We start from the raw sequence: 23,999 nt of genomic DNA, 5'->3' as shown, positions 1-23,999 counted from the left end.
CACTATAAGGTTCACACAACTCATTCATTGAGCAGCAACTTTTCATGGGGTCGATCTACACACAGATCCAGTAGAAGACGACTTCCTTATGGACACATTACTACCATCATATAATACCACAACCATTTTACCAATGCTAAAAGGGGTTGTAAAGCATGCACCTGGGGTATTTAAGGACCCCGACAGAGCCAGGGTAATTAATCCCAGGTTAGAAGTATAATGCCGCTCTAACTGACCCAGCCTATATCAAGGGTCAGATGCCATTAGACTCGTTAGTGGTCTCAAATGCCAGGAAAAGAGCTAATGCACAGACATCAGGGGATGCTCCCCCCCTGATAGAGTCTAAACTTTTAGATGCTTCAGGCAAACGCATGACATCTCAGGCAGCCAACGTCTGGAGAATTGCCAACACTCAAGCTCTTTTGGCAAGGTATGATAGGGCTCACTATGATGAGCAGAAGACGCTTATGCAGCTTTTACCAGAAAAATATATGACCAGGGCTTCTGACTTACTACAAGTGGGTAAGGTAATCACTAATACCTCCATCCGTTGGGCTTTAGATGCTGCTGATGCAGCCTCAAGAGCAATAAATACTGGCATACTATTACAAAGGCATGCATAGATGCGTATTTCTGGTTTTAAACCAGAGGTACAAACCAGTATTCTTATTCAACCCTTTGACCAGCAACATCTCTTTGGTCCCACAGTTGATACTACATTAGAAAAAATGAAGAAGGATACTGACACTGCAAAGTCCATGGGAGCTATACAAACTCAGACTCCCAGAGCGTCCTTTCGTCGCTCCTCTTACAGGGGCGCCTCCAAACATTTCACAACGGATACCGCCTCTTCGTCTTACAAAGCACCCACCCAATCCTCACCCAATAGAGGTTATTACAGAGGGGGATACAGAGGCAACAACACTACAGGTAGAGGCAGAGGCAACAACACCCGTACTGCCTCCACTTCCAAACAGGGACTTCCCTCCTCTCCCCCCAGACCATTCCACTCTTGTCAGGGGGAGATTACAACAGTTCCTATCTGTCTGGAATTCCATCACAACAGACAGGTGGGTGAGACAAATAGTTCAGTCAGGTTATTGCCTGGAGCTCACGTCTACTCCTCCAACAATACCACCCAGACAACGTCTCATGTCACAGGAGCATCTCACACTTCTAAAACAAGAAGTGGCCTCTCTACTGCTCAAAAATTTAATAGAACCAGTTCCAGTACACCATCATAACACAGGAGTTTACTCCCTATATTTCCTTATTCCCAAAAAGGACGGCTCCCTCAGACCTATATTAGACCTCAGGCCCCTAAACTTTCATATGGTGACATTAGAGCAGGTCCTTCCTCTGTTAAAACAGGGTGACTTCCTTGCTACCCCAGATCTCAAGGACGCCTACTTCCACATTCCCATCCATCAAGCTCACAGAAAATACCTGAGGTTTGTACTGGATGGTCAGAATTACCAATTCAAGGTCCTCCCTTTCAGAGTAACTACAGCACCTCGGGTTTTCACAAAGTGTCTTGCCGTAGTAGCAGCACACTTGAGAAGGGAAAACATCAATGTCTTCCCATACCTCGACGACTGGCTAATAAAAGCCAAGTCATATCACCAGTACGTGCAGCACACCCACCAGACCATTCACCTGTTACACAAACCCGGGTTCACTATAAACCAGACAAAGTCACATCTCCAACCATCCCTGTCTCAACAGTATCTGGGTGCCACAATAGATACCTCCAAAGCACTTGCATTCCCAAAACCAGCAAGAATACAAAGTATGCACGGTCTAATAAAAAATAATTCCAACTTCAACATTCACTACCAACTCGAGTGTTTATGCAACTAATTGGAATGATGGCGTCTTGCGTCTACGTAGTACCGTACGCAAGACTCCAAATACGCAACCTGCAAGAGTGCTTAGCAAGCCAATGGAACCAAGCTCAAGGCCAATTAACAGATCTGGTGGTGGTGGACGGCCGAACGCATTGCTCTCTGCAGTGGTTGGACGGCCGTTCATAGAGCCAGTCCCACAGCTGGTGCTAACCACAGATGCATCCCTCACCGGCTGGGGTGCTCATTTAGCACAGCACACAAACTCTACTCCACATAAACCATCTGGTGTTGCTAGCCATTTTTCGAGCTCTAAAATCTTTCCAACATTACCTATTAGGCAAGGCTGTCTTAGTCCGCACTGACAACATGACAGCCACGTACTACATACAAAAACAGTGAGGGACACACTCCTTACAGCTCTCCCAGTTAGCGCAGAGCATATGGAGGTGGGCCATTCCTCAAAAAATCTTCCTTTTAGCACAACGTCTACCAGGAGTTCACAATCAGGTGGTGGATCTGTTAAGTTGTCAGAGACAACAGATTCACAAGTGGGAACTTCATCCGCAAGTTCTTCAACCTTTCTTTCAACAGTAGGGCAGTCAGAAATAGATCTGTTCACCACACACCTCAACCTCAAATGCCCAAGCTTCGCCGCCAGGTATCCACACCCACGGTCCAAAGGCAATGCAATATGGATGAGTTGGTCAGACAGATTTGCGTACGCTTTTCCACCTCTCCCACTCATTCTGTTAGTGGTGCGCAAGCGACAGCAACACTCCCTCACATTGATTCTCATTGCACCGACTTGGGCAGGGCAACCGCGGTACTCCATGCTACTAGAACTCTCGGTGGTACCACATCAGAAACTAAAACTCTCTCCACACCTGCTAACACAGAACCATGGACAGATCATGCATTCGGACCCCATGCAGCTCAACCTAGCGATTTGGCTCCTGAGGTCTTAGAGTTTGGTTATCTCAATCTCCCACCAGATTGCATGAATGTTATCAAAGAAGCTAGACGTCCCACCACTAGAGCATGCTATGCAGCCAAGTGGAAAAGATTTGTTATATTGCAACAATAATAGCATTAACCCACTGGAAGTTTCCATACAAAATATCATATGCTACTTGCTACATCTACAAAGATGCAATTTAGCATATTCCTCAATCAGGTTACTTCTTGCTGCTATAGCAGCTTACCTTCAGACCAGACAGCATCTGTCGTTATTTAGAGTTCTGGCGATCACAGCCTTCATGGAAGGCCTCAAGAGAATAATTCCTCCCAGGGTAACACCCTCCCCTGTATGGAATCTAAACATTGTTCTCACTAGGTCCTCCGTTTGTAATTCACATTTATGTAAGGGTTCAATTTCTTTCATAGAAAGTTGCTTTTTTAATTGCTATTACTTCACTCAGAAGAGTAAGTTAGATCCAGGCATTAACAATTCAAGAACCATTCTTGCAACTCCATCACAACAAGGTGGTTCTAAAGACAAATCCCAAATTCTTTCCAAAAGTCATTTCCCCGTTCCATCTCAATCAGTCTATTGAGTTGCCAGTATTCTTCTCCCAACCTCAAACAGTTGCTGAAAGAGCTCTCCATACATTAGATGTCAAAAGAGTTCTCCTCTACTATATTGACAGGACAAAGCGATTTCGTAAATCAAAACAGCTTTTTGTGTCCTTTTCTCCTCCATATAAAAGTAATCCCATCTCAAAAACTGGGATTGCAAGGTGGATTGTTAAGTGCATACAAATTTGCTACCAAAAAGCAAAACACATTCTATCCATTCCCCCTAGGGCTCATTCCACACGTAAACTAAGGCATCTATGGCATTTTTAGGAAATATTCGTTTAGATGATCTCTGTAAAGCAGCCACATGGTCTACACCGCATACATTCACAAAGCACTACTGTGTAGATGTGCAATCAAAACAAGCTGCTGTGCGCCGGACTGTACTTAAACATTATTCCAAACCACTGCAACAAATACTGGTACTCGCCGCTAAGGAAGAAACTGCTATACAATTAATGCACTAGTGTGTGATCTGCCGCCCATATGCCTCGAACGGTAAATGCTACTTACCAGTATGCATCTGTTCTTGGCCTGTAGGGCTGCAGAGTCGCACACGCCCACCCGCCTTCCCGGCTACCTCTATCTGTTCCAGTATCATCTTAATTAGATACACCATTCATGGACATCTCTTTCTGTTCTCACACAACATCATTTTCCCTATTGGCGAAAAACAATCTAAAGATGGAGTTGATTCCCATGCGCACTATGCTCCAGAGAGGAAGTCATCTACCATACAAAGACTCTTCCAGGACAACAACAAAGTGTAATAATCCAGGCCCACCACCAGATGGCGATCTATGCACTAGTGTGTGACTCTGCAGCCCTACATGCCAAGAACAGATGCATACTGGTAAGTAGCATTTACCTTCCAAGTATATTCTCAAAAGGCTAAAGAGGGGATAGGGTGGAGGGATCCGTTAGTGACTTAATGTTTCTCAGAGGGTGAGTGTTACAATCACTGAATTCTGATGAATGGTTAGGACACAGACTCCTAGATCGGAAAGTAATCACACTGCAGACCGAGTACTTTGAAACATACCCGACCATATGTTTAACTCCAGATCAGCTCCCTTCCCACTTCAAGGTATGAATTAACCACTTTTAGGCCTTAGTTGCTTAGCCACACAGTTAGACGATCATGAGCCCAAGGATGACAAGGACACAACCATCAAACCCTTTGCTGTATAGAAAAGATAAAATGTGAACAACAGGTACAAAAGCCAAATAAACTAAAACAAAGGAACCAAAGTAAAAAATGAAACACATGATAGCACAGCCAGGCACAAACTAGTCCAGCAAGCAAGAACCTCAGAACACTCAAAAGCTGCTCAGCAAATTGTTTTTGAAAGTTGTTTCTAGCTGACTCTGCCTGAATAGCCCCAGAAAGTTTCTAGCTCTACCTCTTCTCTGAGCTGTGCCTCCTGAGCTCCATCCCCAGTCTGTGCCTCGGGCTCCACAGGCCCGTTGTCCAGCTCTACCAGTGACCTGCTGCTGTTCTTGTTTTACAACCCTGTGCCTTGATGGTAATATTCTTTCTACTCTTGCGGTTGCAAATCTCAAATTCATTCTTGACTGAGATTGTCCTTTTATTTGACACAATTCAAGATGTTCCAACAACTGGGTCAGAATTCCCTGATCATGATGACAATCCCCAAAACATCTGTTTTGTGCTTCCAAATATCATTATAATTTGGTTAAAGACAAGTACTGTCCAGTTGGTTCCTTGTAATCGGAAGAAATCTCATCCAGTTCTCATAAACCTCATTGTAATCCTTAGATCTGCTCCTTGACCTGTTATTCTCTCTCCAGTCTTCCGTTACTTTCCTCGTGTCCATCCTCTTGGGTCTCTAGAAGTTATTATTATTATTATTATTATGAAGTTTTATCTAGCGCTAGCCAGAAGTCTTGTTTCAATCCTCAAACCTCTGCCCTGGTTACTAAGGGCTCATTCTAGGAAGCAAATGCTTCTCCAAGTCCCCTGGGTCTTCCTTCAGTACATCTCTTGGGTGTTTAGAAGCCTCATTTCAATCCTCAAATCTCTACCGAGGTAAATGACCCCTCATTCTAGGCACCAAATGCTTCTCAAAGTCCTCAGCGAGTTCCCTTCATACCTCAGCACCCTGCTGTGTCTTCAGACGCCTCTGTGCAATCCTATAAATAAGTATCCAGACCCTCTTCAAAGAGATGACATAAGCACATTACCTGCTGGTTAATTGACTAGTCTAGCTGAATTAATATTAATAGAGGTTAATGAGACATGGCACTTCTAAAGGATGTCTTCTGGTGTGTCGCTAACAATGCCATCTCCTCAAAGCCTGAAGGGAGATGCGGCCTCTGGATCACTTAACACAATAATCCAAGATGGCGACAGACGACATAAAGGAAGTGACGTTGTTCTGGGCATTGATTCGAGAACTCTCTTTACTCGGATTAATAAACAAATATAAAGTATTAAGGTTGGTGGTCTATTCCTAGTCAAATGTTCATAAAAACAAGGTGACAAAATATGAACTACCGAAGTCATCATAAACAAGTCTGATATGACGAAAGAAGAGCAAGAGAGAGACAGACAGACAAATGAGAAGGAGAGTGAGAGAGGGTCATAGAAGCACCAGAATACATACAGAAAGAGAGGGATTTAGCCAGAAGGGGACAGAGCGACCGTGATGGAGAGGAATACAGAAAACGAGGATGGGGTGAGACAGAAATAGACATAAAGTGACAAAGAGAGAAATTGAGAACAAAAGGAAGGGGGAACATAGTGGAAGAATAAGAGAGGGGATAGAGTGGGGGAGAAACAAACATGTATAGAAAGAGAGAGTGAGAGAAGTGCAGAGGGATACCTAAAGGATATGGCCAATGAGAGAAGAAGGAGAAACTGTGGATACAGAGTGAGGGAGAAAGAGAGAGATGGGAAGGAGGAGGCAGAAGTAAAGGGAAATGGAAACAGGGAGGGTGAGAGAGGGACAGAGATAAAGACACATGGCAAGAGATGAGAGGGAGGAAGAGAAGGAAAGAAGGAGACAGAGTGACAGAGAACGAGAAGGAGATTGACCCAGGAGAAGGAGAGTGAGGAAGACACAGCAAGCGAGACAATGGTAGATGTAGGCCCATATCAAGAGTAAGATTTAGAGAGAGATACAGAGACGGAGCGAATTAGATATTTTCCCTCTTGTGTGGTTCTATACTTGAGGGGATATCTGCATATTGTTTGATAGTAAATCTGTTGCGGGTCACAGCAGAGGGGTCACCTACCCAGCATTACACAGCAGGAAAATCAGGACCGAGAAATGCAGAGATTCCAAGAGGCAAGGCACCAGAGATTCCAAGAGGCAGGGCACCAGAGAATTAAAGAGGCAGGGCACCAGAGATTCCAAGAGGCGGGCACCAGAGATTCCAAGAGGCAGGGCATCAGAGATTCCAAGAGGCAGGGCACCAGAGATTAGAAGAGGCAGGGCACCAGAGATTCCAAGAGGCAGGGCACCAGAGATTCCAAGAGGCAGGGCACCAGAGATTCCAAGAGGCAGGGCACCAGAGATTCGAAGAGGCAGGGCACCAGAGATTCCAAGAGGCAGGGTACCAGAGATTAGAAGAGGCAGGGCACCAGAGATTCCAAGAGGCAGGGCACCAGAGATTAGAAGAGGCAGGGCACCAGAGATTCCAAGAGGCAGGGCACCAGAGATTAGAAGAGGCAGGGCACCAGAGATTAGATGAGGCAGAGCACCAGAGATTCCAAGAGGCAGGGCACCAGAGATTCCAAGAGGCTGACCCCAGAGATTCCAAGAGGCAGGACCCCAGAGATTCCAAGAGGCAGGACCCCAGAGATTCCAAGAGGCAGGGCACCAGAGATTCCAAGAGTCAGGATACCAGAGATTCCAGGGTGGAGGACCCCAGAGATTCCAAGAGGCGGGGCACCAGAGATTCCAAGAGGCGGGGCACCAGAGATTCCAAGAGTCAGGGTACCAGAGATTCCAGGGTGGAGGACCCCAGAGATTCCAAGAGGCGGGCACCAGAGATTCCAAGAGGCAGGACCCCAGAGATTCCAAGAGGCCGGGCACCAGAGATTCCAAGAGGCAGGACCCCAGAGATTCCAAGAGGCCGGGCACCAGAGATTCCAAGAGGCTGACCCCAGAGATTCCAAGAGGCAGGACCCCAGAGATTCCAAGAGGCAGGACCCCAGAGATTCCAAGAGGCAGGGCACTAGAGATTCCAGGGTGGAGGACCCCAGAGATTCCAAGAGGCAGGGCACCAGAGATTCCAAGAGGCGGGCACCAGAGATTCAAAGAGGCGGGCACCAGGGATTCCAAGAGGCTGACCCCAGAGATTCCAAGAGGCTGACCCCAGAGATTCCAAGAGGCGAGCACCAGAGATTCCAGGGTGGGGGACCCCAGAGATTCCAAGAGGCTGGGCACCAGAGGTTCCAAGAGGCGGGGCACCAGAGATTCCAGGGTGGAGGACACCAGAGATTCCAAGAGGCGGGGCACCAGAGATTCCAAGAGGCGGGGCACCAGAGATTCTAGTGTGCAGGGCACTGTAGATTCCAAAAGGCAAGACACCACAGACTACAAGATACAGGACATCAGAGTTTCTGTTCTCTAGAACACCAGAAATTCTAAGTTACAGAACTCGAGAGATGCAAAGGCTCAGGCCCTCTGAGATTCAAAAGTCAAAGAACTGAGGAAGCGGAAAGGACTGGACCTCAGCTATTCCATGCCTTAGAGATTCCAAAGTGTGAGCCTTCATAGATTCCAAAGACAAAGGACTTCAGAGCTTCCAATGTGCAGGGCTGTGAAGATTCATAGGTGCAGGGATACGGAGACATGCAGGTGTTTGAGGAGGCAGAATGTCAGATACTCTGAAGTGCATGACTTCATGGGTTTCAAAGAGCAGGCTGGACTTCACGACTCCAAGATGCATGGCCTCAGAAATCCCCCAGTGCAGGACTTAAGAGAGTTCAAGGTACGGGTGTAGGACCTCGCAGGTTTGAGATGGCCATCTACAGGTATACAAAGGTGCCCGAACCTCTAATATTCCAAAGCGCAGGACTGGGAAGATTTGAAGTAGAAGAGCCTGAAAGATTCTGAGGTGGAGTGTTCCGAGATTCCATGTTGTTAGAACGTGTTGGTTCAAGTTGGGTTTCAGAGAATCTATATTGTAGCATTAGAGATATTACAAGGTGACGGCCTCCAGAGACTCCATGGTGCATGTCCGTAGACACTCAAAAGGAGCAGAAATCACAGGATTCAATGGTTCAGGGCTCCAGAGAGTCCCAGGCGACGGACCACAGAGATTCCAAGATGCAGGACCACAGAGATTCCAAGATGCAGGACCACAGAGATTCCAAGATGCATGGCTTGAAAGACTCCAAGAAGCAGGACCACAGAGATTCCAAGGTGCAGGAATCTAGAGATTAATTACAAGACATGCAATTGAAGACATTATAGAGTTCTGCTAGTATATTCCCCAGTGGAGTGACCTGTCTTTTCATCTTTGCTTTTCTTTCATCTGCCGTAAGCCGTCCAGTGTGCTGAGGCAGCCTTCCCTCTAACTCAGACTAGTATGTTTGTATTGAAGGACATTGCCCCCTCATACTGGGCATTGTAGAGAACTCCCTGTGTGTGCCCTTAAACAGGGCCATGTAAGGGGCGTTAGGCAGTTCATGTGGCAATAACTGAGTTGGACCAGTTTGAATCGAGCGTTGCCCAATAGTCTTTTTTCCAATTGACAGGCTTTATTGGCTATGTCCCTTCATCATTGCAGGCAGCGTGGCCCTGGTGTGTTCTGTGATTTTAGTGGGGTTGTCACCAGTTATCCTCACCCAGCCACTGCTCAGCAGGTTGTAACTGGGCTGCCATGTGTCATTGGAGCTTTGAATGTTGTATGTCATCAGTAGCAGGTGCTGTCCACTGGTCCACAGGAGAGCCTGGGATTACAGGATTATAGTTCTAATAACAGGCTGTATGTGGTGTTCCTTATGTTATTCTGTAAACTGTGTTTGTTCTGTAAAATCAACCTGATTTATGTGCTGTTTCAGGTGTGATAATGTGAAGTTTCAGGGCCCAGAGATGAAGCGTTATAAAGGTAAATACAAATGGGTTAATTATGCATGTTTGATACAGTTTATGAAAATGATATCGTTTGTTATAGCTATATGCTTTATAAAGTGCATATAAATGTCAAAACAGCAAATCATCTAACTATACACACAGACAAAGAAAAAACATTAATCATTTCAACTCAAAACAGCTGCAGCAAAATAACTTAGAAGGTTATTTTGTAATGACAATATGCACTAGTTCTCAAATTTTCAGATCTGTATCTCTACCTTTGAACTTTTCCAGAAGTTTTAAAAATGTTTTGGGATTGCATGCCTTTGAAATATACGGCCACATGCATCAACCTATTTAGGAAGTGCAAACAGTGCGAATCGGTAAATTCGGTCGTTTGCGCTTCCTCAATAAGTTTTCGGTATGCATGAAACAATTATTCTGACCCTGCAATTTTTTGCATTTCCTAAAAATGCGATTGCATTTAAGGAATCGCATTTGTGCGATTCCTTAAATGCAATGCATGATTGTTTTTAAAATTGCGAATTTTGAAATAGGAGGTGCAAATTACCACGCGGTTGAACCTCGTGGTAATTTGCGAAAAGTTATGAAAATGCACAAAAATGCATTTTTTAAACTTTCATGTTACAGACACACATGTCCTTAGGACATGTGTGTGTGTGAAACATGCACTTTAAAATACATTTCAGGGGTGCAGGGGGGGGGGTCCTTTGGACCCCCCTCTGCACCCTTGCAATGCATACAAAAAAATGGGATTCGCAAAATAAAAAAGTGCAAAAAGGCATTGATTCCTATGGGCCTCTAGGCCCATAGGAATCAATGTAATGCCATTCCTTAATTGCGATTCGCAATTAAGGAATCGCAATTTCCGAAAATTAAGAAATCCTAAAAACTTTCAGGATTTCTTGATGCATAGGATTTTGCAATTCCTAAATTGCGATTCCTTAATTTTCGCAATTTAGGAATTGCAAAATCCTACAATGATGCATGTGGCCGATAGTGTTTTATTCAATATTGAAAATCTCCACAGTTGATAGATCTTCTGACCTGGTTCCCATTTGATTCTTGCTTCCCTCCTTGGATCTTAAGAAATTCTACTGCTGTAATTTTGTTCTTGGAAATACTGATACTGTGAAGAAGGTTGATTCCAGGATCCACAATTACTGCAGTATTCAAGATGTTCCCATGAAGGAGAAAACAAACTCAGAAATCTTTGTTTCTGAGGGAATTATCACAGACACCTGACTATTGTTAGAAAACCAAACCACTATATTCAGGAGCAAGCTAAGCACTGCTTGGTTTTATTGCTGCAGTTACTAATATGTATATATGTATGTATATGGCATCTCTATATAGTAGCTGAAACTACGAGATGGGGACACTTTCTTGCCCCCCCCATATAGTAAACATAGCTTAAATGCAGTGCAGCCTCATCCTTAGCTCCCTTCAGTCCGCCACCAGAAGGAACCCTGGGTTGTAACTTCTGCCCCCCCCTTTTTAATATTTCTGTAACACTTTTGGCCAGGTTGGTCAGATCCTTCGGTCTGGAAGTCGTATCTTACGCGGACGACACCCAGATCATGGTCTCCATTTCGCAAACCACTGACATCACTGCCCTTAATTTTAGAGCCTGCATGGAAGCAGTTGCGAACTGGATGGTGAGAAATTACCTTAAGCTAAACACGGAAAAAACGGAGGTGCTCATTTTTGGAGGCAAGCAGGAGACCTGGTCTGCTGACTGGTGGCCTTCTGCTCTAGGTGCTTGCCCCACGCCTTCTCAGTCCGCTCGGAATCTGTGTGTAATTTTTTACTCTTCGCTTCGCTTTGATAAACAGGTTAGCAGGACTGCCTCAACCTGCTGTGGGGTTTTGCGAATTTTAAAGAAAATCGCTCACTATCTGCCGATCGAAGCCCGTAAACAGGTTACGGTGGCCCTTATAACCTCAAGATTACATTACTGTAATGTACTCTATCTTGGAATTAACAAGCAACTTGTCCAGCGCCTCCAGATTATACAAAACAGGGCCGCAAGGTTCATTGTTGACAATTCGAGGTGGTCATCAGGCTTCTCCATCAGGAAGGAAAAATTTGCACTGGCTCCCCATGCAAGCAAGGATTGAATTTAAGGCCTTGTGCCTTACTCACCGTGCTCTGCATGGACTTGGGGCAGAAGATATCTGTTCTCTGGTGTCCCGTCACATCCCCGGCAGGGCCCTTCGCTCAGCGAATAAAAACCTCCTTGTCATTCCCAGAAGTACTAAAGCAAGGTGGGGAGGGAGGGCCTTCTCCTCCCTCGTTCCAAGGATTTGGAACTCCCTTCCAGTGGAGCTCAAGGCTCAATCATCCTATCTCCTTTTCCGAAATGCCCTGAAGACCTGGCTCTTCAGTGAATTCTATTTCTAGTCGGCACGCTTCCTCCCCTCCACACAGACTTTTCCATCATCAGCGCCTTGACGCCTACGGGCTAAGTTGCGCTATATAAGGCTTTAATCATCATCATCATCAACTCAAACTACTGGACAAGATGAGGACTACTGTGCTGAGGACTGTTTGCTGGATTGTAGCTCTGGAAAACTGCTGCCTTGCTGTGCTCTCTGCTGCCTGCTTGCTCTCTCCTGACTGTCCCAGAGCTTTTCTGAGGTCTAACTGACCAGCCTCCTGTTAGCCTCCTGTTCTTGAAAGAATCAAGGACATCACAGGCTCCTGTGCCTGCTTCATGGAAGTGACTCCACAAAAATGTGAGACATGCCCTTATATCCGAAAGGGACAGGGTCAGATATAGTCAAAACAAAAGAAAGTCCCTCTTGTTCTCGAGAGGGCCTTTCTTTAGTTTTGACTATCATTGGAAGTGACTCCTGGTGCTTGTTCCTATACAAACAAAATTGGTATCAAAGGGAATGATACAGGATACTTTAAACGAGTCGAGTACATTTAATTACTCTCTCAAAAATGTCCATTGTTCATCATAAATGTATCTCAATCTTACATACATAAAGGCACGAGCGCCTGTCCGCAGTAGAAAAAGGACACATAATACAATTATTTATACAAACAAAAAAACTGATACACAATATAACACATAACAATAACCCTTACACAAATTAAGCATACGAGTGTCCCCCTATAATTTCTAAGAGAGCCACTCTGAGGAAATCTGACCAGTGCGACACTATATGGCTGTTTACTAAATAGGCCTCGCTCTAATGTAGCACACAGCAATTCAACACATGTATAACCTTTTCAGATTCCTCCAACTGAGTGTCGACGTGGCCACGTTTCAGCCTTATCTTCATTGGCCCCTTCAGGACAGGGTTACGCACATTAATGGAAGGGATAGGAAATGGACAAGATCTCTTCCACGTGCTAGGGATCCACTAATATTCATAACAGGAAACTTCCTCTATCGTAGAGGGCCCTTCCAGATTAATCAAAGGGCACCTTTCCGCCTTCACAACAACAATGGCGACTTTACCACAAGAGCAAAGAAATGCAAACTAGGTATCAGCAGTCAATTCTCTAAACTCGCCATCTCACAGTAGTCTACTGTGAGACGGCGAGTGAGACACTCTCTCACAGACTCTCTCACAGACACTCTCAAAGACTCTCTCTCAGACTCTCTCTCAGACACTCTCACAGACACTCACTCACAGACACTCTCTCACAGACACTCACTCACAGACACTCTCACACACTCTCTCACAGACACTCTCTCACAGACACTCTCACAGACACTCTCAAAGACTCTCTCTCAGACTTTCTCTCAGACACTCTCACAGACACTCACTCACAGACACTCTCTCACAGACACACTCACACACACTCTCAAAGACTCTCTCTCAGACTCTCTCTCAGACTCTCTCTCAGACTCTCTCTCAGACTCTCGCACAGACTCTCTCTCAGACTCTCTCACAGACACTCTCACAGACACTTTCTCACAGACACTTTCTCACAGACACTTTCTCACAGACACTCTCTCACAGACACACTCACACACACTCTCAAAGACTCTCTCTCAGACTCTCTCTCAGACTCTCTCTCAGACTCTCTCTCAGACTCTCGCACAGACTCTCGCACAGACTCTCTCTCAGACTCTCGCACAGACTCTCTCTCAGACTCTCTCACAGACACTCTCACAGACACTTTCTCACAGACACTTTCTCACAGACACTCACTCACAGACACTCTCTCACAGACACACTCACACACACTCTCAAAGACTCTCTCTCAGACTCTCTCTCAGACTCTCTCTCAGACTCTCTCTCAGACTCTCGCACAGACTCTCTCTCAGACTCTCTCACAGACACTCTCACAGACACTTTCTCACAGACACTTTCTCACAGACACTTTCTCACAGACACTCTCTCACAGACACTCTCTCACAGACACTCTCTCAAAGACACTCTCTCAAAGACACTCTCTCACACACTCTCTCACACACTCTCTCACAGACACTCTCTCACAGACGCTCTCACAGACTCTCACAGACACTCTCTCACAGACTCTCACAGACAGTCTCACAGGCACTCTCTCACAGTCTCTCACAGACACTCTCTCACAGACACCCTCACAGACACTCTCTCACAGACACTCGCTCACAGACACTCACTCACAGACTCTCACAGACACTCTCACAGACACTCTCGCACAGACTGTCACAGACTCTCGCACAGACTCTCTCTCACAGACACACTCTCACAGATTGTCTCACAGACTCTCACAGACACTTTCTCACAAACTCTCAAAGACATTCTCTCACAGACTCACACTCTCTCACAGACACTCTCTCACAACCACTCTCTTATAGCCACTCTCACACTCTCTCACATACTCTCTCTCACATACTCTCTCTCACAGGCTCTCTCTCACACACACTCTCACAGACACTCACAGACACTCTCTTGCAGACTCTAAAAGACACTCTCTCACAGACACTCCCCCACAGACACTCTTACAGACACTCTCTCACACTCTCTCACAGACTCTCACAGACACTCTCACAGACTCTCATAGACTCTCTCTCAAAGACACTCTCGCATACACTCACATACACTCTCTCACAGACACTCTCTCACAGACACTCTCTCACAGACACTCTCATAGACACTCTCATAGACACTCTCATAGACACTCTCTCAGACTCACTCTCAGACTCACTCTCAGACACTCTCTCAGACACTCTCAGACACTCTCTCAGACACTCTCTCACAGACACTCTCTCGCTGACTCTCACAGACACTCTCTCAAAGACACTCGCTCACAGACACTCTCTCACAGACACTCTCTCACAGACAGTCCCTCACAGACAGTCTCTCACAGACAGTCTCATAGATTCTCACAGACACTCTGTCACAGACTCTCACAGACACTCTCACAGACTCTCACAGACACTCTCTCACAGACTCTCAAAGACACTCTCTCACAGAAACACTCACAGACACTCACAGACTCACAGACACTCTCTCAAAGACTCGCACAGACACTCTCTCACAGACACTCTCACATACACTCTCTCACAGACTCTCACAGACACTTGCTCACAGACTCATAGACTCTCTCACATCCACTCTCTCACACACTCTCAGACTCTCTCTCACAGACTCTCACAAACACTCTCTCACAGACACTCTCAGAGACACTCACAGACACTGTTACAGACACTCTCATAGACACTCATAGACACTCTCATAGACATTCATAGACACTCTCACAGACTCTCTCGCAGACACTCTCTCACAGACACTCTCTCACAGACTCACGCGTCATGTGTGGTAGTGTGATGTAGTGTAGTATACCTTGTGTGGTAGTGTGGTGTAGCATGCTTCATGTGTGGTAGTGTGATGTAGTGTAGTATACCTCGTGTTGTAGTGTGGTGTAGCATGCTTCATATGTCGTAGTTTGATGTAGTGTAATATGCCTTGTGTGGTGGTGTGGTGTATCATGCTTCATGTGTGGTAGTGTAGTGTAGTATGCCTCATGTGGTAGGGTGATGTAGCATGCTTCATGCGTAGTAGTGTGATGTAGTGTAGCATGCTTCCTATGTAGTAGTGTGATGCAGTGTAGCATGCTTCATGTGTAGTAGTGTGATATAGTGTAGCATGCTTCATGTGTAGTAGTGTGATGTAGTGTAGCATGCTTCATGTGTAGTGGTGTGATATAGTGTAGCAAGCTTCATGTGTAGTAGTGTGATGTAGTGTAGCATGCTTCATGTGTAGTGGTGTGATATAGTGTAGCAAGCTTCATGTGTAGTGGTGTGATATAGTGTAGCAAGATTCATGTGTAGTAGTGTGATGTAGTGTAGCATGCTTCATGTGTAGTGGTGTGGTATAGTGTAGCAAGCTTCATGTGTAGTAGTGTGATGTAGTGTAGCATGCTTCATGTGTAGTGGTGTGATATAGTGTAGCAAGCTTCATGTGTAGTGGTGTGATATAGTGTAGCAAGCTTCATGTGTAGTAGTGTGATGCAGTGTAGCATGCTTCATGTGTGGTGGTGTGATGTAGTGTAGCATGTTTCATGTGTAGTGGTGTGATATAGTGTAGCAAGCTTCATGTGTAGTGGTGTGATATAATGTAGCAAGCTTCATGTGTAGTGGTGTGATATAGTGTAGCAAGCTTCATGTGTAGTGGTGTGATGTAGTGTAGCATGCTTCATGTGTAGTGGTGTGATATAGTGTAGCAAGCTTCATGTGTAGTGGTGTGATATAGTGTAGCAAGCTTCATGTGTAGTGGTGTGATATAGTGTAGCAAGCTTCATGTGTAGTGGTGTGATGTAGTGTAGCATGCTTCATGTGTAGTAGTGTGATGTAGTGTAGCATGCTTCATGTGTAGTAGTGTGATGCAGTGTAGCATGCTTCATGTGTAGTGGTGTGATATAGTGTAGCATGCTTCATGTGTAGTAGTGTGATATAGTGTAGCAATCTTCATGTGTAGTGGTGTGATGTAGTGTAGCATGCTTTATGTGTAGTAGTGTGATGTAGTGTAGCATGCTTAATGTGTAGTAGTGTGATGTAGTGTAGCATGCTTTATGCGTGGTAGTGTGATGTAGTGTATTATGGCTTGTGTGGTAGTGTGGTGTAGCATGCTTCATGTGTGGTAGTGTGATGTAGTGTATTATGGCTTGTGTGGTAGTGTGGTGTAGCAGGCTTCATGTGTAGTAGTGTGGTTGGTGTAGTGTAGCATGCTTCGTGTGTGGTAGTGTGGTGTAGCATGCTTCATGTGTGGTAGTGTGATGTAGTGTATTATGGCTTGTGTGGTAGTGTGGTGTAGCATGCTTCATGTGTGGTAGTGTGATGTAGTGCATTATGGCTTGTGTGGTAGTGTGGTGTAGCATGCTTCATGTGTGGTAGTGTGATGTAGTGTAGCATGCTTCATGTGTGGTAGTGTGATGTAGTGTAGTATGCTTCATGTGTGGTAGTGTGATGTAGTGTAGTATGCCTCATGTGGTAGTGTAGCATGCTTCATGTGTAGTAGTGTGATGTAGTGTAGCATGCTTCATGTGTGGTAGTGTGATGTAGTGTAGTATGCCTTGTGTGGTAGTGTGCTGTAGCATGTCTCATGTGTCGTAGTCTAGTGCTGTGCGGTCTCTAGCGCCGCGTGCTCCTTCCAGATGTGGTGTAAATTAATCATATGTAAAACAGAAGCAGTAATTCCAGCCTTTCTTTGTGTCATTAAATCTCTAATTGTGAATCTCTTCTCTGCAGTGATGGTGACTCTGGATCCTGACACGGCTCATCCTGAGCTCCTCCTGTCTGAGGGGGGGAGACGAGTGAGATGGACGGGCACATGGCAGACCCTGCCGGACACCCCCAAGAGATTCACCCTCGACCCCTGTGTGCTGGGGAGCGTGGGGTTCACCTCCGGCAGACATTACTGGGAGGTGCAGCTGCTGCAGGAGGGGGGAGGGTGGGAGGTGGGGGTCGCAGCAGAGTCTGTGGACAGGAACGGAGAGATCCCATGGTCACCTGAGGGGGGAGTCTGGGCTGTGCAGGGGTCGGGGGGTCAGTACAAGGCTCACACCTCCCCTGAGACCCCTCTGACCCCTCGTGAGAAGCCCCTGAAGCTGGGGGTGTATCTGGACTACGAGGGGGGGCGGCTGTCCCTGTACAATGCTGACTCCTGGGAGCTTCTCTACTCCTTCCCGCAGGCCCCCTTCACACAGAGGCTCTTCCCGCTCTTCTGGCTCCTCGGAGCGGAGCTGAGGCTGGTGTGAGAGCTGCAGGGAGCTTCAGCCCTTCATCCTTCCCTCCCACCCCCCTACAGGGGAGGAGCGGAGCTGAGGCTGGTGTGAGACCCCCCTCTCCCCCCTCAACTGTCATCCACGGTTTAAACTCCAACATTCCAAGAACCTTCCTCACAATGACCCTCCTACCTGTTTCCATGACAACCAGAAACCTCACTTGAAACTATGTATCTCTTTTCCTTGTAGATTTTATAAACAAGGGTACACAATGTTTGCCAAGTGAATCATGCACCAAACTGCAGAATTAAACAAGCATTGGCATAGCCAATAGGTCCTGCCTTTGGGACCTTATAAGTCTTTAACCAGAGCTATTGGCTTTGGCAATGTTTCTAAGGTATGTTATAGAGCAGTGTGGCTGCTGTGCTCCGTACTGCAAACCTGGTGTCTATCAGGCATCTTAATCTTTTTCTCTTTCCTGAAAAAACATTAAATGTCAAAGTTACCTTTACATTTTTATTGTCACCTGAAAACCTCTAAACACACAAGGGCATGTTCTTTGCAGCAGGCACCTTAATCCTCTGCGCTACTTTAACATGAGTTTAAACAGGCTCTAGATAAAACTCCCATCTCTCTCCAACAGGAACGTTAACCGCCAAAGTTACCTTTACATTTGTATTGTTGCCTAAAAACTTAGACACACAAGGACATGTTCTTTGCAGCAGGTATCTTAATCCTCTGCGCTACTTTAGCCTCACTGAAAACAGTCACTAAATTAAACTCCCATCTCTCGCCAGCAGTTACATTAATCGCCTAAGTTCCCTATACATTTTTATTGTCGCCTGAAAACCGCTGAACACACAATGAAATGCTCTGTGCAGCAGTCATCTTAATCCTCTCCGAAACTTTAGCTCGAGTGGAAACAGCCACTGGATAAAACGCTGCTTTATCACCTGCAGGAACATTAACCACCAAAGTTACCTTTACATTTTTATTGTTGCCTAAAAACTTACAGACGCACAAGGACATGTTCTGTGCAGCAGGCACCTTAATCCGCTGCAATACTATAACATCACTGGAAACAGCCACTAGATAAAACTCCCATCTTTCTCCAGCAGGAATATTAATCGCCAAAGTTACCTTTACATTTTTATTGTTGCCTGAAAACCTCTGTACAAATGTTCTTTGCAGCAGGTATCTGAATACTCTGCGAAACTTTAGTGTGAGTGGAAACAGCCATTGAATAAAACTCCGATCTATCTCCTTCAGGAACATTAACCGACAAAGTTACCTTTACATTTTTATTGTTGCCTGAAAAACTCTGAACACTCAAGGACATGTTCTTTGCAGCAGACATCTTAATCCTCTGCGCTACTTCAGCATGAGTGGAAACAGCCACTAGATAAAAGTCTGATCTCGCTCCAGCAGACACATTATTTGCCAAGGTTAACTTTACATTTTTATTGTCACCTGAAAACATCGGAACACACAAGGACATGTTCTTTGCAGCAGGTATCTTAATCCTCTGCAAAACTTTAGCTTGAGTGGAAACAGCCATTGGATAAAACTCCGATCTATCTCCTTCAGGAACATTAACCGTCAAAGTTACCTTTACATTTTTATTGTCGCCTGAAAACCTCTCAATGCACAAGGAAATATTCTTTACAGCAGGTATCTTAACCCTCTGCAAAACTTTAGCTTGAGTGGAAACAGCCCCTGGATAAAACTCTGATCTGTCGCCTGCAGGAACATTAACCGCCAAAGTTTCTTTTACATTTTTATTGTTGCCTAGAAACTTACAGACACACAAGGACATGTTCTTTGCAGCAGGCACCTTAATCCTCTGCGCTACTTTAACATGAGTGGAAATAGCCACTGGATAAAACTCCCATCTCTTTCCCGCAGATACATTATTTGCCAACGTTATCTTTACGTGGGACTTTAATGCTGTTAGATGTCGGTTTGGACAGGTCGCACCCACCCCTGCACGGTACTAATAGTAGTAAACAGGCGGATGCTCTAAGAAGTTGGGCAATGGGATGGAATATTGGTGATTCCTGGAGAATGAAGCATCCAGACAGTAGGGAATACTCCTCCTACTCCCACCCCCAGGGCCGACATACACGCCTTGACAGGATATTTTGCTCTATAAGGCTGATGCCCAATGTGACAGACACAATGTACCTCGGGAAGACCCTTTCAGATCACAATCCACTGGAAGGTACTCTCACGTGGGGGCGGATACCCACACCAATACCTACATGGAGATTGCAACCGTCGTTATTGGAAGATTCTGTCATTCAGGTACTCTAAACAAGGCGATTACTAACTATTTTACAGAAAATGCCAACACCGCCAGCACAAGACTGATGGAATGGGATGCTTTTAAGACAGTCATTAGGGGAGTTGCAATCAGCACAAGAGTAGGGGAGTGCTCAGCATTGTTAGATAAACTCACAGCACTAGAAAACAGGTTAGGTACTCTGGAAAGGGAGGCATTGACAAATGACACGAGTAAGGAGGAATTACGAGAAGCACACATACAACATGCTGAATTATTAGAAGACCTTAGAGTATTGACTACCAGCTGTATACACAAAAGCAGCACGCGGAAGCAGATAGGGCGGGAGTGTTACTAGCGAGAATTATCAGCAACACACTGACGGCGTCTCCTATTATAGCGGTAACTAACTCAGAGGGGGTTATTGTCAATACACAACTGGGCATTCATGAAGCATTTAAATTATACTACGAGACACTCTATACGACACCGCCTCTCCTTTCCGAAAGGGACTTTGACACATTCTTTGAGGACCTCCAGCTTCCGCAATTGTTGGCAGGGCATATGGAAGAACTAGATTAGCCTATTACGGAAGCGGGAATTAAAGCAGCAATTAAAGCGCTTCCTAGGCCTAAAACTCCGGGGTCGGATGGGCTGCCCATAGAATTTTATGTTACATATATGACAATTTTAGCCCTGCACCTTCAAAAACGATATCAGGCATTGTTAGAAACTGGCAGGTTACCAGGCACAACACTTCAGGCTTTAGTGTTTTCCCTGTTGAAACCTGGCAGAAATAGCACAGACATGTCAGGGTACAGACCTTTATCACTGTTAAACATAGACTACAAGATTCTCAGTAAGCTACTGGCTACTAGGATACAACAATTTATACCACAATTAATACATGCAGACCAACGTGGATTTGTGCCCGGCAGAAGTACAGCCCTAAATATACGTAGACTCCACCAACTAATGACAAAAGCATCTTCCCACATGAATACACAAGGTTGTATATCACTAGACTTACAGCAGGCGTTCAACTCTTTGCATTGGGGCTATATGTTCCGTGCTCTACTGAGCAATACATAAAATGGTTGGCTTTATTATATACTAACCCAACTGCGCGAGCCCGCACGGGGCCTTATATATCACCACAATATGTAGTGGCACGAGGTACGCGGCAAGGTTGCCCATTATCTCCTTTAATATTTGTCCTGGCCTTAGAACCTCTATGGGCCAAACTTCGTCTACTTGCACCACAACACGGCACACGTATGGGGAACGAGACCCACATTGTTTGGGCTTACGCCAATGACATTATATTGTATCTCGAGGACCTTAGCAAAGACCACACGCCTCTCCCGGATATATTTCAGAAGTTTCAATTGCTGTCTGGGCTCTCTATCAATGATACCAAATCCTACGCATATTCCTTTCTGGGTCAAAGGTTATATGACTCGCTGTATTTTGGTCCATGGAACTTTCAAACAGCACAAACAACATTTAAATATTTAGGAATACATGTCTACAGAGAGATGGCAAATATGATAGATGGCAACATAACTAGAGTGATTAATACACTTCGATCACAAATTAGGTTTTGGATATCTTTACCTTTGTCAGAGGCAGGGAGGATAACAATCACCAAAATGGTGATGCTCCCTAGATTACTTTATTATTTTACGAACCTGCCTATAATATTCCTACACACATATTTAAAACACTTGACACCTTACTGGTGGAGTTAATTTGGGGCACCAGAAGGCGCAGAATAGGATTATCCAAGCTACAGTTATACAATAGAAGCGGAGGAATGGGAGTGCCGGACTTTAAAATATACTGCTACGCCAGCCAATTACACTGGATGGCCTAGTGGCTGGTGGGCCGGAATTTACAAAAACTCGGTATGTCCCAAGGAGAATGGAATGGGGGTAAGTTACAAACACTTCTTCTGCCAAATGCAAGGGTGCCACCAAACACACCTCCGTTACTAAAAGTGGCTTCGCAATACTGGAGAAAGGCACTGCGTTATACTAAACAACAAATACCGTATGCTCCAAACCTACCACTGATCGGCATACCCTTGCCACTAGAGATAGTGTCTAAACAATGAGTTTCAGTCTGGTCGGAAGCAGGGGTGAATACGGTAGGAATGCTGTTTGTAGACAGTACGCTGTCAGACCGCGCTACCTTTGTGAGAGAACAGGGAGTGCCAAGCATACTTTTCTTGATACATGAACATATACCGAGATTTATTCGTAGTACCTGGGCGCCGGATGGCCAAGCACCTACGACACACAAGCTGGTGCACATGCTATACTTGATGGGGAAAGGGAGTCATTTAACAAAATGGTTAGTTCGTGGGATTAAATCGCACACAGCAACATCACTACAGACTCTTAGGGAAAGATGGAATGCGGATGTAGGCAGGGTATTCACAGACAAGGAATGGTCAACCATTACGGAATATCGTAGAAAGGTGTTGCGTAACCCGAATTTTAAATGTATTCAATTAATGATACTACACCGTGCATATTTATCCCCCGTAGATTCAGTGTGATGTTTGCGGATGTGGCTGATCTATGCCCTCGCGGTCAGGAACCAAATGCTGATATGGTCCACATGATATGGCATTGCCCCAAAATATCGCATTACTGGTCTACAATACATACCATAGTAGCTACAATAGCACCGGGGAAACGAATAAATACACTAGACTCCTGCTTGCTAGGTGTGGGTCTTAAAAGTAAAAGTGGGAGCCCTACAACTCGCTTTCCTACTCTGATGCTGTTACTGGCTAAAAGAACAATAACAATGCGCTGGAAAACGAGGAAAGCGCCAACGGTTTCAGATTGGTATAACAAAGCCCTTAGATGGGGAGAGCTGAAGGTAAAGATATACAAAGTGAGGAACGTGGGGGATTACGTAAGAAACCTATTTCACTTGAATGGAATGTACTAATGGAGGAGTTTAAAACGACAGAAATTAATGCATTCACATAGGACAAATGTTTAATTGTAAATATACCTATAATTAGTGTGTGCAGTCAGGGCGGAAGGATGTTGATACTGAAACACAAGTATTATGCTAAGGTTGCACCTCACAGTGCACTGGACATTTAATGGTGCCACCTGCTCTTAAGAGGCATATAAGCGAGGCCGAGCTGGGGGAGGAGGGGGGGGATTACATTATATGTTACTTTGGTTTATTAGACTAAGACAGGGACAGGATTGTATGCTGTAATACAAGAATTTGTTGAGAGTCATATATATATGTAGTGGCAATATGAGTGTAATAGAGATATATGTATGTAGCAAGAATACCAAGTGAGATGTTCTAATATTGTGATGCTTGCTTAAACTGCTGTTCAAGGTAACTCATTGACAGGATATAAAGTTATACAATAGAAATGTCTAATGTACAATCTAATCGGATCACTGACATAATATCGACGACACAAATATCGAGATACACAAATATCGAGTCAAAAATATCGATTGACAAAATATCGACTCCCTATCTTCAAACAGGTAAATACCAAAATATCGACTCCAAAATATCGACTTACAAAAATATAGACTGTCAAAATATCGATTTTTTTAAATGTCTTAAAATTAAGTTAAAACTAATATAGTAATAAATATATTTAATATAAACTTAGAAATAATTATTAAAAAAATGTAATTTTAATAAATAATTTATATAATTAAAAAAATTATATCACCAAAAATTACACACACACATATATATATATATATATATATATATATATATATATATATATATATATATAAACATATTATTAAATAAACATATATAACATTTTAGAAAATGTTTAAAATGTATTGTTACAACTATAGTGAGTTCAACATTAGCAAAAGTGTTGGATAGCGTAGAGGTAAAATTTACTACTCCCACTCCAGTGGGTGCAACAGTAGGGAAAGCGCTGGATAGCGTAGAGGTTAAAATTACTATTCCCACTCCAGGGATGTATGACGTTACAACACATACTTTTACAACGCCTACCATTACAACAAAACTTTTACAACG

At 44.7% G+C, this 23,999-nt stretch overlaps 1 pseudogene; it reads left to right on the top strand.

Annotated features, from left to right (window-relative positions):
- The window catches only part of LOC144752937 (E3 ubiquitin-protein ligase TRIM39-like), a 188,071-nt pseudogene extending 170,299 nt beyond the window's left edge, over positions 1-17,772 (top strand).
- Positions 17,773-23,999: the final 6,227 nt, after the last annotated feature.

Source organism: Lissotriton helveticus, chromosome 5_1, assembly GCF_964261635.1.
Source record: "Lissotriton helveticus chromosome 5_1, aLisHel1.1, whole genome shotgun sequence".
NCBI lineage: Eukaryota > Metazoa > Chordata > Amphibia > Caudata > Salamandridae > Lissotriton > Lissotriton helveticus.
The sequence above is the reverse complement of the archived record's forward strand: the minus strand, read 5'-3'. Positions and strand labels throughout refer to the sequence as shown.